The sequence below is a fragment of the Triticum dicoccoides genome, chromosome 1A (genome assembly GCF_002162155.2).
Source record: "Triticum dicoccoides isolate Atlit2015 ecotype Zavitan chromosome 1A, WEW_v2.0, whole genome shotgun sequence".
NCBI classification, from domain to species: domain Eukaryota; kingdom Viridiplantae; phylum Streptophyta; class Magnoliopsida; order Poales; family Poaceae; genus Triticum; species Triticum dicoccoides.
Window position 1 is genome coordinate 580119540 of NC_041380.1, and position 15880 is coordinate 580135419.

Sequence of the window (15880 nt, forward strand, 5' to 3'; positions counted from 1 at the left end):
TAATGAGGGGTTATGTGGAGAAGACAAAAAGGAGAAAGTCTCACACCAACGAGGCTAATCAATGGGCTATGGAGATGCCCATCGATTGATGTTAATGCAAGGAGTAGGGATTGCCATGCAACGGATGCACTAGAGCTATAAATGTATGAAAGCTCAACAAAAGAAACTAGTGGGTGTGCATCCAACTTGCTTACTCACGAAGACCTAGGGCACTTGAGGAGGCCCATTGTTGGAATATACAAGCCAAGTTCTATAATGAAAAATTCCCACTAGTATATGAAAGTGATAACATGAGAGACTCTCTACTATGAAGATCATGGTGATACTTTGAAGCACAAGTGTGGTAAAAGGATAGTAACATTGTCCCTTCTCTCTTTTTCTCTCATTTTTTTGGCCTTTTCTTTTTTTATGGCCTTTCTTTTTTTGGGCCTTCTCATTTTTGATGGCCTTTCTCTTTTTTCTTTTTTTATTTATTCCTCACTTGGGACAATGCTCTAATAATGAGTCTCACGTTCCCAGGTAGCTTCACGGTCGGAATGGTGTGACCACTTGACTTTGAGGAATTTGATTGACTTATTACGAGTCTTGCGTTCAGTCTCTTCAAGAATAGCAACGGGGTGCTCACGATAAGAGAGATCTTCTTGGAGCTCAATGTCCTCGAAGTTGACGGTGCGGTCGGGAGTCTTGAAGCACTTTCGAAGCTGAGAGACATGGAACACGTCATGCACATTTGCAAAGTTTGAAGGAAGCTCGAGTTGATAGGCGAGATCGCCTCTCTTGCCGACAATCTTGAAAGGTCCCACATATCTAGGGGCAAGCTTCCCTTTGATACCGAAGCGACGAGTACCTTTCATAGGAGAGACGCGGAGGTAAACATGATCTCCGATCTCGAAAGCCAAATCACGGTGCTTACTATCATAGTAGCTCTTCTGGCGGGATTGGGCTGCTTTGAGGTTATCTCGAATGACTTTGCACATTTCCTCTGCCACTATGATGAATTCATTTCCCAGAAGTTGACGTTCACCGGTTTCAGACCAGTTGAGAGGGGTATGGCACTTCCTGCCATACAGAATTTCAAATGGGGCCTTGCCCAAACTTGCTTGAAAACTATTGTTGTAGGAGAATTCAGCATAAGGAAGACAATCCTCCCATTTCATGCCAAATGAGATCACACAAGCCCTGAGCATATCTTCAAGAATCTGGTTGACACGCTTGACTTGACCGCTAGTTTGAGGATGGAAACTGTGTTGAAGCGGATGTTGGTGCCCATGGCTTTCTGAAAAGAATCCCAAAACTTGGAGGTAAAGATGATGCCATGGTCTGAAGAGATCACCTGTGGAATACCATGCAGAGAGACAATCCGAGAGGTATAGAGCTCCGCCAATTGAGCTGCAGTGATTGACTCTTTGATAGGCAGAAAGTGAGCCACTTTAGTGAGTTTGTCGATGACCACGAATATAGCATCATTGCCACGCTTGGACTTTGGAAACCCAGTCACGAAGTCCATCTCAATGTGGTCAAACTTCCATTCTGGAATGGCAAGAGGTTGGAGGAGACCAGCTAGCTTTGGTGTTCTGCCTTCACTCTTCTGCAGACATCACACTCATTCACGAATTGAGCAATCTCGCGCTTCATTCGAGTCCACCAATAAGCCTGCTTGAGGTCCTGATACATCTTCGTGCTCCCAGGGTGGATGGAGAGGAGAGAATTGTGAGCCTCGTTCATGATTACTTTACGAAGGTCACCTTTGGGCACACCAATACGATCCTCGAAGAAGAGAGTATCCTTGTCATCAAGGCGGTAGCACTTGTACTTGGGTTGACTCTTGGCAATCCCAATCTTCACCTTTTTTACCATAGCATCAAGAAGCTGAGCTTGGCGAATCTGGTCTTCCAAGGTAGGAGGGACTTGAAGGTTGGCGAGGAAACCTTGAGGAACAACTTGCAGATTAAGTTTGCGGAAAGCGTCACAAAGCTCAGGTTGATAAGGCTTGAGAATCAGACTGTTGCAGTAAGCCTTCCTGCTCAAAGCGTCAGCAATCACATTGACCTTGCCTGGAGTATACTCGATACTCGAATTATACTCTTGAATCATTTCGACCCATCGAGTTTGCCTGAGGTTGAGATTAGGCTGAGTGAAGATGTACTTGAGACTCTTGTGGTCAGTGAAGATGTCCACTTTTCTTCCCAATAAGAGATGTCTCCAAGTCAAAAGAGCATGCAGAACTGCCGCCAACTCGAGATCATGAGAGGGGTAGTTCTTCTCATTGGGCTTCAATTGGCGAGAGGTATAAGCCACCACTTTCTTCTCTTGCATCAACACTGCGCCAAGACCTTGGAGAGAGGCATCACAAAAGACCTCGTACGGTTTGGATTCATCAGGCGGAGTCAGAACTGGAGCAGTGACCAATTTCTCTTTCAAAGTGTTGAAAGCAATGTCACACTCCGGAGACCAAACGTACTTGACGTGCTTCTGGAGAAGATTTGAGAGAGGCTTCACGATCTTAGAAAAGTTTTCAACAAATCTTCAATAGTAGCTTGCGAGACCGAGGAAGCTACGGAGTTGCTTCACGTTCTGAGGTGGTTCCCAATTCATAATTGCAGACACCTTCTCAGGATTCACCGCAATGCCCTTGGCAGAGATGATATGACCAAGATAAAGAACCTCATCGAGCCAAAATTCACACTTGGAGAACTTGGCATAGAACTTGTGTTCCCTGAGCTTATCGAGTACCAAACGCAAGTGCTTGGCATGATCTTCCTTGTTCTTCGAAAAGACCAGAATGTCATCGAGATAGACCAAAACGAAGTCATTGGTGTAGGCGTTGAAGATGAAGTTCATCATGCGAGAGAAAGTCGGAGGAGCGTTGACGAGGCCAAAAGACATGACAGTGTATTCATATGAACCAAAGCTTGTCCTGAAAGCCGTCTTGGGAATATCTTGCTCGCGGATTCAAATCTGATGATAACCCATACGGAGATCAAGCTTGGAGAATACTTGGGCACCTTTGAGTTGTTCGAACAGCTCGTTGATGTTGGGAAGTGGGTATTTGTTCTTGATAGTCTTCTTGTTCAATGGACGGAAGGCAACACAAAGTCGGTCCATTCCATCCTTCTTCTTCACAAAAAGAACACCACAACCCCACGGAGAAGAACTAGGTCAGATGAGACCCATTCTCTCTTGAATATCGAGTTGCTTCTTCAGCTCCTTCAACTCTTCAGGTCCGAGCTTGTAAGGACGCTTGCACATAGGTTCTGTGCCGGGCTCAAGATCAATGACAAATTCAACTAGCCGGTGCGGAGGTATTCCTGGAAGCTCTTCTGGAAAGACGTCTTGATATTCGCAAACGACTGGAATTTGCGAGATAGCATCCAGTTCACCCTTCTCATTGAGAGAAAATAGACGGATTGTATTATCCCGAGCGGCAAAGACAATTACATCCTCAGACGAATGAGTCAATTGAATCTACCTGGCTGCACAATCAAGCTGAGCCTTGTGCTTAGAAAGCCAATCCATCCCGAGAATAAGATCAATATCTGAGTTACCAAGGATCATTGGAGAAGCCAGAAACTTGAAATCACCCATCGAGATAGAAATATCCGGAACCTCATAGTTAGCGAGCAAACAACTACTCGGAGTGACAACTGCTAACGGTTTATGCATAACTTGAGAATACCACCCATGTTTAGATGCAAAAGGTCTCGAGATGAAACAATGCGATGCACCAGTGTCAAAAAGAACTTTTGCAGGAACATCGTTAACAGGAAGGTTACCCATGATGACATCTGACGAGTCCTCTGCCTGAGCTCCATTCACCATGTTAACCTTGGCGTACTTGGGGTTATGCTTGACCACACCTGTACTTGTCGATCTCACAGGAGGAGGAGGAGGGAGACGCCTCTGATTGAAGCATTTGTTGGCATAGTGACCCTTCTGTTGGCACTTGTTGCACGTGACCTCTGAAACCGGACGGTGATACGGAGCACTCGATCTTGGAGCTTGAGACGAAGTCTTGTTCTGAAAGCCAGGGTTGGGTGGGTGGGAAGATCCACTGCCACCTTTGCTCTTCTGCTGATACGGCTGACGGAATGGAGGAGGAGGAAGCCAATACTTCTGCTGCTTGGCCACTTGAGTAGAGGAAGAAGGAGTAGCATCTCTGACTCGCTTCTTGGAAGCATCACACCTCAGTTGAGCAGCCTCTTGCTTCAATGCCATGTTGTAGAACTCATTGTATCTCAAGGGCTCAAAGAGAACAAGAGCTAACTAGATTTCTTCTCTGAGACCACCCCTGAACTGGTATATCATGCTCTTCTCGTCAGGGACGTCCTGCTTAGCAAAGCGGGCGAGCTTCTGAAACAACTCGTTGTAGTCATAGACAGACAAAGAGCCTTGCTTCAGGTTGCGGAATTCCTCACGCTTACTTTCAACCACGCTCTGAGGAATATGATGAGCTTTGAAGTCTTGACGAAATTCATCCCAAGTAATCACACCGCCACCTCTGGAATCCTTGTACTACTGGAACCATTCTGCAGCTTGGTCTTTGAGTTGGAAGGAAGCGAACTTGACAAAGTCCTCAGGCCTGACGTTACTGCACTCGAAATGCTTGCACAGATCGATGAGCCAATCGTCAGCATCAGTTGCCTCAACGCAATTGCTGAAAGTCTTTGTCCCGTTAGCAAGGAACTGGTTGAGTGTAGCAAAGTGATTCTGATTGTTGCCTTGGTTGCCTTGGTTCGCTTGATTGCGCTCTTGAATAATTTGCATGATCAACTGTGTGTTTGCATTGGTTGCGGCCATCACAGCTTGCCATGCCTCCGGATGAAGAGGAGGTGGTGGCGGATCCTGATTCTGATTCTGATTGGTGCTCTTAGCGGGAGCCATCCTGAAGAGGGTGACTACCATTAGCACATTGACAGATAAAATGAAGCTGAATCAAACGGGTTGAAATTGCAACATAAAGTCTTCACATCCGAACAAAATGAACGAATGCATTCCAATTGAAATGGTCACATATCCATAAATTGAGAAGCCACTTAGAATTTAGGTAGAGAAATAAATCAACAAGGTACGGATCAAGAACGAATACTCGGTAAGAAATCCCAATCTCAAACCAAATATCCGTGGAAGAAGAACTAGAGCTACAAGAATTCCCACCTATGAAACTCCCGAACCTTTCTGGTTATGCAATCAGGTGTTGGGGATACAGGGGAAGCATAATATCTCACCCAAATCTAGCAAATCCTACATCCAGCTGTATCCATCCTTCAACACATAACCGAGAAAAACTTCGGAAACCATCTACCTCAACCTTCAAAAAGCACCCGTTATACAAGTTATGGCGATACTCCCGAACTCCCGCCCCAGTACTGGGTGGCGTCGAGGTTATCTCACCAACGAACTGCATAAAAGAGATTTTCGATGTCTGTGTGCTAAACTCCGGTATTCCAGAACTGCAACGATAAAATTGTGACGACAACACCTCAGAGCTCAACTCCCAGGGACACTGCCACAACCCCTAAAGACAGGAGGCACCAAGAATAATGTTCTCGTCACAAAACCATCAGAACGATTCCAAGATACCTGCGTGATCCTAAATTTTTTTTAGTGAAATTTGAGAAGAGAAGAGTCAAAACTCTACGTCAGGATGCCTTACCAGAGCGATGAGGAGACTGGGGAGTAAAATAATTCCTAAACTCTCCGATATATAATTCCTAAATGACTCAAAACATTTTTCTAGACTCAACTCGGCCGCTAATAACGATCAAGCAATGGGGGCTCCTAAGGTCGGGGAAGGCTCTGATAACAACTTGTAACGCCCTCGATGTGGCTATAGCTCCCACGTGTCGAGGCACGACTGAGAGGCATAGCCGCATTGAAAGCAATATCGCAAGTTAGGCAATCTTCACAACATCCCATGTAGTATAGATAATAAGGGGAGATACATAGTTGGCTTACACTCGCCACGTCAATCAAAGTACATAAATAGCATTACATCAATCAAACACTCATGGCCGACTACGGCGCCAGAATAAAAGATAACCCAACATGCGACACGGTCCCGATCACCCCAACTGGGCACCACTACTGATCATCAGGGAAAGACACGTAGTAACGGCGTGAGTCCTCGTTGAACTCCCACTTGAGCTCAAGCGCGTCATCTGGAATGGAGTCATCAGGTCCTGCATCTGGTTTGGAAGTAATCTGTGAGCCACAGGGACTCAGCAATCTCGCACCCTCGCTATCAAGACTATTTAAGCTTATAGGTAAGGCAAGGTAAATATGTGGAGCTGCAGCAAGCGACTAGCATATATGGTGGCTAACCTGTTCGCAAAAGAGAGCGAGAAGAGGAGGCAAAGCGCGAACGAGTAACTAGAGAACATCCTGTGGCAAGCATTACTCCAACACCGTGTTCACCTCCCGGACTCCGCCGAGAAGAGACCATCACGGTAACTCACACTGTTGATTCATTTTAATTAAGTTAAGGTTCAAGTTGTCTACAACCGGACATTAACAAATTCCCATCTGCCCATAACCGCGGGCACGGCTTTCGAAAGTTCAAATCCCTGCAGGGGAGTCCCAACTTAGCCCATGACAAGCTCTCACGGTCAACGAAGGAATTGACCTCCTCCCGAGACATTCCGATCAGACTCGGTATCCCGGTTCTACAAGACACTTCGACAAGTTAAAAGCAATCCAGCAACACCGCCCGAATGTGCCGACAAATCCCGATAGGAGCTGCACATATCTCGTTCTCAGGGCACACTCAGATTGTCTAAACTTCCGGTAGGCCAGCCCAGAGTTGCCCCTAGTGGCCACCGTCGGCTGACGAGGTGGACCAACACTCAGAGGAGCACTGGCGCGGGGGGGTTTAAAATAAGATGACCCTCGGGCTCCGGAAACCCAAGGGAAAAAGAGGCTAGGTGGAAAATGGTAAAACCAAGGTTGGGCATTGCTGGAAAAGCTTTAATCAAGGCGAACTATCAAGGGGTTCCCATTATCACCCAACCGCGTAAGGAACGCAAAAATCCGGGAACATAACACCGATATGACGGAAACTAGGGCGGCAAGAGTGGAACAAAACACTAGGCGAGAGGCCGAGCCTTCCACCCTTTACCAAGTATATAGATGCATTAAGATAACAAGGCAATATAATGATATCCCAACAAGTAAATAATGTTCCAACAAGGAACGGTCTCCAATCTTCACCTGCAACTAGCAACGCTATAAGAAGGGCTGAGCAAAGCGGTAACATAGCCAATCAATGGTTTGCTAGGACATGGTGGGTTAGAGGTTTTACATGGCAATTTGGGAGGCATGATAAGCAAGTGGTAGGCATCGTAGCATAGGCATAGCAAAAGAGCGAGCATCTAGCAAAGCAAAGATAGTAGTGATTTCGAGGGTATGATCATCTTGCCTGCAAAGTTGTCAGAGTTGACTGGATCCTTGAAAGCAAACTCAACGGGCTCCTCGTTAGAGAACTCGTCTCCCGGCTCTACCCAAACAAGACAAACAAGCAAACGGAACGCAATCAACCACGTGCAAAGCTCAAACAATATGATGCAAAGATTGTATGCTATGCGGGATGCGATATGCGATGCATATGCAAGATTTGACAAGGAATGCATGAACCTGGCCTCAACTTGGAAATCCAAGTGTGCCACTGGAAATATGAGATGAAATCGCTTGAAAACGATATAAAGAACGCCAGAATCGGAGTTACGGTTTGGGAATGGCAAGCAATTCAAATATGACCACGTTCTGCGATTTACAGCAAGTAGCCATCTAAATGCAACAAGATGAACATGCTGCAGCACCCAAACATGGCATCAAAATACATGGCAGGGATCCATTCATGATGCTTAACAAAAGACTAGCACTGAGCTACGGCCAATTCATCCATTAACAGGTTCAAACAAGCATGGCAAAAATGCATTTGGTAAACAGATTTCAGACTTTGTGAAATCAACACTTGTCTGGAATTTCAGATCAGGTAGCCCACTTTGGAGCATGAAAACTATATGCTACAGGACCTGAACATGGCAAAGTAAGCATGGCATGTAGCTACTCATAGAGCTTAACAAAAGTCCCTTAGTGACCTTGAGCCAAAAGGGATCAGAAAATACATTTGCAAGCATGTGAACATGGCAAAAACATAATCAGTTCTCAGACTTAGTGAAAACTGGAGCATGCTGAAACAGATATCAAGTAGGCATGTTTACAAGCTCGATGCACTCACTACAGAGCAAGTCATGACAAACTAAGCATACACCCATCAAGAATACACAAAATACAAGCTAGACATGGCAAGAACAATAACATAGCATGCACGGATCAACTACAACATCCTCGGCAAAATCGCTAACAAGTAGAGAATCTGCCCAGATTCACGAAATGACAAAAGTAGAGCTCAATTCACTCAAGCTAGGGTGCTCCATAATTGCAAACAAAGACATGGATGGATATAGAACTACAAGATTAACAAAACATCCTTACTGATCATTCTCAAAAGAGGCACGGATCACTAGGAAACACCATGAACATATGGCATATTGAGATTCCCTGAAATCAGCATTAACAAATGCACCACTTCGCAAGCTTGTGCTAGTCACCACACACATCACAAAAATACATGGGTTGCACCTCTGGATAGATGGCAAAACATATAACAAAACTCATGTAGAACTCCTGGGCATATCATGCACACAATAATCATGGCAAAAATGACAAATTTCTAAATGGAGCAGCAGATCTGACAATTATCTCAAATAGCATTCTTCTAACAGCATTTCGGGCATCAAGATGAACTCAAATGAAAATGATGCAATGAGATGAAATGATGTGCTCTCTGAGACAAACATTTTGATATGCTATATGTCCAGAATGGAGCTACAGATGCAAAGTTACGATGCAATGAACATAGCCAAATAATTAGGGTTTCAGGCAAAAAGTCAACCCGAGACGAGTCTCAGATCCAGATCCGGCCGGCACGCTTCCTGTCGTGGTTTTGTCATGGCAGATGTCCTAGAGAAATGACTTAGTCGTGGAGCCATCGCGACGGATTAACTTGAAGGGGTTAAAGCGGACATAGGGACGCAAGAGAGTTTATACTAGTTCGGCCCCTTCGATGAAGGTAAAAGCCTACATCTAGTTGTGATGGAATTGATGGGGTTTCGATGACTAAGGAGCAAACAAGCTTCGCCTATGTCTCGAGTTGTTGTCTGTTCTCCTTGAACCGCCACCGGGTCGTCCCCTTATATACACGGGTGACGCCCATCGGTTCACAGAGTCCCAACACCGGTCGATATTCGTATCCGGGTTGGTCTCTCCTTATTCCTAACTTACAATACAAGTTTATATACAAATACCGGTTTACAGCTACAAGTCTTGAACCGACTACAGGCCTTAGGCCCTCACCTGCCTTCTTGGGCTTTAGCACTCTTGAATTACTGATGAAGTTGACCCGGCCCAGATAGGCCGGTTTACGCCCAGCAGTAATATCCCCAACATTAGGCCCTAGATTGATTTGAACGGGTTCATGTCAATCCTTTAACAAAAGCTTCATCTTCAACATCTTCTCATAAATTGGTAAACTGCCATGATGTCATATTCTCTGATTGCTGTAAACCGGAGTGACATCACCTGTCATAACGAAGCTATCCATTATGCTTCTTTGTTTAATAGATCTGTGGAAATCGAGGCGACAGCTCCGTTTTGTGGCCCCTTGATTGTCGTGCCTGACACATGTCCTTTTTCCTTATAAATAGGACCGAAGGGTCATTTCCTTTCTCTTTCCCTTCGGCCCCTTCTGTTTGGTCTTCCTCGCATCGCCCAGCTTCAGAGCTCCGCCGCCACTGTCGACCTCTGCCTCAACCTTGGCCGCTGCATCAACCTGGGCGCACCAGAGCATCGCGGAAACCTTCCGCGTCTTCCTCAGCTCCGGTAAATTTCTATCCTTTCTCTCGCAGATCTGCTCTAGGGTTTCACAGTTCTTCAGTGTTCATCATCTGCCTCTTGCTCATATGATAGATCTTTGGATGAATCCGCAAATCTTTATTCTGTGCAATGGTAGTTGTTTAACCTTCGCCTTCACTTACGCATCTCAAAACCATAGATCTATATGTACGTTTTGCTCATTGATTGGGTACTGCTCCTTTTGAACCTCTGAATATTTATCTCTTTTCTGAACTTGCTTCAGATCCAACGCTGTAGAGAAATCTTGTGAAATCTGTTTCTGCATACTTATCCATCCGCAATCTCAGCTGTTTCAATGCTTAGATCAGGCGGTTTAACCTTGTAGAAAAATTTGCCAAACCGGTATATACCATTAGTCCCCTTGTTGAACCGCCAGATGTTGTTGCTTCATAAAACTCCGGTTCAGATAGATCTGTCTCCGATTTAACATTGCACATACCAATGTACCTTGATCAATGCATTTTTGAACCGGGATTTTCTACCTTGTAGATTTCATCATGGCCAAGCAAGTATATGAGTGCAATTGGGTTCCTTCTCGCTTCACAGAGGCTCAGCTGGACGATTTAATCCTGATCGACGCTTTAGGCAGCAAAGATACCATCCATTGGAGGGCTCCTGGCAAAGAATGCCCTCCCACACCTCAAGAAGGAGAGGCCGTTGTTTTCGTAGATCACTTAGCCTGGGGCTTTAGGCCACCCGGTTCTAAATTTTACCGGGATGTTTTAGCCGATTTCCAACTCCATCCACAAGACACTGGCCCCAACTCTGTTACAAATATGTGTCACTTCCAAGTGCTTTGTGAGGTGTTCTTTCAAGAGAAGCCCACAGTGGAATTGTTCAGAGACCTTTTCCATCTAAACCGCCGTACTGAGTTTACTGACGGCTCCAATACGGAGTTGGGTGCCGTGGCGATCCAGAAAAGGAAAGAGGTCACATACCCTCACGCCAAACTGCACAGCCACCCCAAAGAGTGGAATCAGACATGGTTCTATTGCAAAGACACCTCCCTTGCTGGTGAGAATCCCTTGCCTGGCTTTCGTCCGGAGCGGCTCAGCAATACACACCCTTTTCCGCAAAGATTGACTGCCCAGGAGAGAAGCAAATATGCTCCTCAACTGTCGAAGCTTAGAGCCTTTATGGCCAACGGTGATCTCGCTCGCTGTTGGATATCATGGAGCATACTGCCCCTTAGTCAGCGCTTCGGTTTGATGTGCGAGCATACTGACAGTGTTGATGACCCACTGCGACATTCCAAAATCCAGCTCACCGATGAAGAAATCACAGAGGCTGTAAATAAGATGCTGAATGAACCGGAACACATCTGTGCTAAAAACGGCCTGCTTCCCTTCTGTGCCACCAACAAACCGCCAGCTGTAAGACTTTGATTTTTCTTTTTGCTGAATCTGTTATTGATATATCTGGTCATTGTTTAATATCAGTGTCTGTGTAATCAGGGCAATGATCCATTTTGGAGCAAGAAACTGCCGCAGGAGAAACCAGAAAAACCAGACAAACTGGAAAGAGCAACCCGGCAAAAGACTAAAGCTGTGAAGAAGACTGCCCACAGGAAAAGAACCACTGCATCCTCTAATCCGGCCCCTGATGATGATGTGGATAATCCGGACCTTGAGGTAGAGCTTGACTCACTTGGCTTATTTTTCATGCGTCTTATTGATGATGCTATTTGTCAGGATGATGCCGAAGCCAGCCACGCTGATGCTGCAGAGGTAATTATTCTCTCTTCCGATTCAGAACCTTTGCCTTCACTAAAAATCCGTCAGGCAAACCGGAAAGTTAAATTTTCTCATCCTCTTGCTTATTTGGATCCCAAATTTCTTATGAAGACCCAACAGCACGAAGCTCGTCGCACAACCCGGCACAGCGGCCAGGTAGTTACCTCCGCCGGTTTACCGAACAGTCCGGTTCGGAAACGCCGTTCAGAGGTCTCTAATTTGCTTGTCAGTGCTTGTCCTAAAGCGGGCTGCTTTCGTCAACCTCTTAATCCATCTGACTCCGATTACCAGGTTACTTCCCACTCATCTTCTGGCGAGTCATCGGCTACTCAGCTGCCACCACTCAAAACGGTGCTTGGGTAAGCTATACTTATCATAATATTTGCAGCACATCACCTTGGAACATATGCTGTATTTGATTTTGTTATTCCTTTCAGGGCCAAACCTAGGCCAAGCAAGAAGGCTCGCGTAGACAAAGAGGCCGAAGAAGATGCCGTCCTTGAACCGGGCAAGACATGAGATCTTGAAGCGGCTATTCCTGAGGATATACCCAATGATCCACCGCAGCAAGACGACGATCTTATTGCTAAAGAGAGACCTATTAATGCCTCAAGTCCTATCAATCAGCCCACAAGCTCCATCCGGATTGAGAAATCCACCGGTTTAGCAAAGCCTACTGACAAACCAACAACCCTAGTGCAAACCGGCGATACCAAGGACGATGAGGTTGTCATTACTGGCACTGGCCATACCGAGCCAAACAATCCTGTCGCTTTGTCCAAACATTCTGCCAAGGAAGAATTTGCTGCCTTTGGCAACGGCAAGTGGAATGCTGATCTGGCGACTTACGCTGCTCTGAACACCCAAGATATCCATTCCGGCTACCTGAACCGGCTGTATACCAGTCGTGACTATGAAGCCGGTCTGGTTAATATGATGAAAGATAAATATGAGGTAACTTCCATATGCTCTTTCCTGCTTGTATGCTTCAATTCTTGCTGACTCTCCTAGCCCCCAAGGGCCGATTTGTAATCTTCTTTCAAACCGGTACTTACTAATATAAATCTTAATGCTTTGAAATTCGCTGATGTAGCCCCCAAGGGCCGGTTCAACTTAGCGTAGTTAAACCGGTACTTTAAGTAATTGAGATTGCCGCATCAGAATATATACGAGCAAATAGCCATTAGCCCCCAAGTGCCAAGTTGAATACTTGTATTGATCTTGGGACTTTGTAAGCAATTGAAAGATGAAGATCGAATATGCATTAGCCCCCAAGTGCCAAGTGCATAACTTGTTATGTGGTTGGTACTTCAATCCTTGTACCATTTTGTTGAAGCATATAACTGTCTGCATGCAGGCTGAGCTGAAGACGAAAGAAAGTCAAGCCGCCGATCTCCAAGAAAACCTGAAAACCCAACAAGCTGAAACCTCCAAAGCAAAAGAGGAATTAGCCAACGCTTTAAGCGCCATGGAACAGCTTAAGGAGAGCTTCAAGAAGAAGCGGGCGGATTGGACCACTGAAAAGTCCGCTTTAATCAAACAAGCAGAGGATGCCGAGGCTGCACTAAAACAGGTGGCGGATGAACTGACCAGCATAAAGCGGCACGTGCATGCCATGACCATTGCTATCTTTGGTAAGCCAGTTTGACTTCTGAATTGACTCGGCCTTCTTACAAAGCTGCCGGTTTAACCCTTTATGATATTTCAGGGACACGCATTGGTCACTTGGGGTCAGATGTGCGGAAGAAGCTGAAAGCCGCCTATACGTTGGTCGAACAACTGTACACTGGCGCACAACAGATCATCTGTACCGCATCCCACAAAGAACCGGCACCCACTTTGATTAAAGACACTCTGATGAAACTGTCGGTGCTTCCTGCCCGGGTTGAAGAGCCGAAGAAATCTGCTGCTCGAACCGGTGCGATCAATGCCTTAATCCGGGTAAAAGCCTAGGTGCCGGATTTTGATCCTATTGAAGCGGCTCAGGGCTATCCCAGCTTGAAGGAAGACGGGTCAGAGTTTGGTGAAGCGGATCTGCGAGCAATAAACCAGGAGGTGCGTCCGCTAGCTTGTCAATTGGCTGAAGAAGCAGACTTGTCTCATTATCAAGCCCAATATGACAATCAGAACAAGCGAATAGCTGCACCAATTCATGAATTGGAAAATCTTATCCCTCCAATCCGTAAGCATACTTACGCTATCGATATTGACCCGTCATTGCTGATCCATGATGAAGCTTTTTTTCAAGCATTAATGGGAATCGACTGGACAACTGTTGATTTCCAGCCGCTGGGTAGAGAAACTGAAGCTGAAGCGGCACAGGATGACCCACAACCATCAGGCCAGGCTGGTGACCAAGCTTGAACCGGAAACCGGTTTAAAACTGCTTCTCCTTTGCAAAAAACAATGATCTTATTGTGGGCACCGTGTTGCCTTGTAATAGGCTAGCTGATACTTTTGATGTTGATATGCCTTCGTGCATAATTTGCTCTTCCTTTGGGTGATGAACTTGCCAAAGTACTTTCTGCAATAAAAAATCTTCAAGTGCCACCGCAGCTGTACCGTCAGGCGGAATATGATGTCTGCATACATGAAATCAAAACATCCGGATTTTTTTAAGTATATGACCAAATTTTTGAGATACATAATACCTGCCATCGTTGAGCGTGAAGTTGGCTCGGCCAATCTTGAAGCGGAGTTTTATAAACCCACACTGTTGGACGGGATAGCAGCTCCCATATATATATGACGCCGGTTTACCATGTAAACCGTACCGGGTTATAATAAACACTGTGTTACTCCATAAGAGGATGTTAACAAAAAAGATCAAACCGGGCAAATAGTCTCCGGATTGAAGTGAACCGTGTTCCGTCAATTGACAGTATGAACCGGTTGAAAACTTTGTCGGTTTAAAGAACACAATAAAAAGAAAGAAGTATCTTGCAAAGAAAAGTGTGAAGCAAATGCAATGACAAAACCGTTTGCAAAAAAGGTTTATTTGAGCTGATCAGATGGCGTTACCATGGCCGAACACGACCAAGCTCCCGTTAGGTGTAACTATGGTTCTAGTCAGCCAGGTCCCCAAATGAAACCGTGGCATTTATGCCAATCAAGTGGCATGGCAATGGTTCGGGTTCGACCAAGCCCCCAAGTGATTCTGTGGCCTTAGGCCGATCAAGAGGCATGACTGGTTCAGACGTGACCAAGTCCCTAAGTGATTTGGTGGCTCTCGCCTATCAAGAGGTATGGTATTGGTTTGGACACGACCAAACCCCCAAGTGATATAACATGATGCTTTTAAAAAGCTAACTCAAGGGGTAAACCGGAGGCCGCTTTAGAACAACTCCGTGTAACCACACATGATGTAAAAGAACAGATACCCTGCTTTAGCTGAGGTTCCGGTTTATTATATTTAATCACAATATATACATCATCGTAATATGTACATAAGTAGAGCCAATGGCTCAGGTATAGTAAGGCCGAAGATGAGCTATGTTCCACGGCCTGTTGGTCTCCTCCTCTGATGTACGTGAGTCCTTATGCTCTCGAATATCGATCAGATAGTATGACCCGTTGTGCAGATTCTTGCTGACCACGAAAGGCCCCTCCCAAGGTGGGGATAGCTTATGCATATCAGTCTGATCTTGGATGAGCCAAAGCACCAAATCTCCTTCCTGAAAGGTTCTGGTTCTGACTCGGCGACTGTGATAACGACAAAGATCCTGTTGGTAAATCGCCGATCGGGCGGCTGCTATGTCACGCTCTTCATCCAACCAGTCCAAAGCATCTTGCCGTGCTGTCTCGTTGTCCGCTTCAATATAAGCCGTCAAACGAGGTGAATCATGACGGATATCACTAGGGAGAACCGCCTCCGCTCCATAAACCATGAAGAACGGTGTGTATCCTGTTGATCTGTTGGGTGTTGTATTGATGCTCCATAACACAGATGGTAATTCTTCTACCCAACAACCCGGCGTTCTCTGCAAAGGAACCATGAGCCGGGGCTTGATGCCTCTCAAGATCTCTTGATTAGCCCTTTCTGCTTAACCATTGGACTGTGGGTGTGCCACTAATGAAACATCAAGCCGGATATGCTCCCGTTCGCAGAACTCCTTCATGGCACCTTTGGACAAATTGGTACCATTATCTGTGATGATACTGGGTGGAAAGCCAAA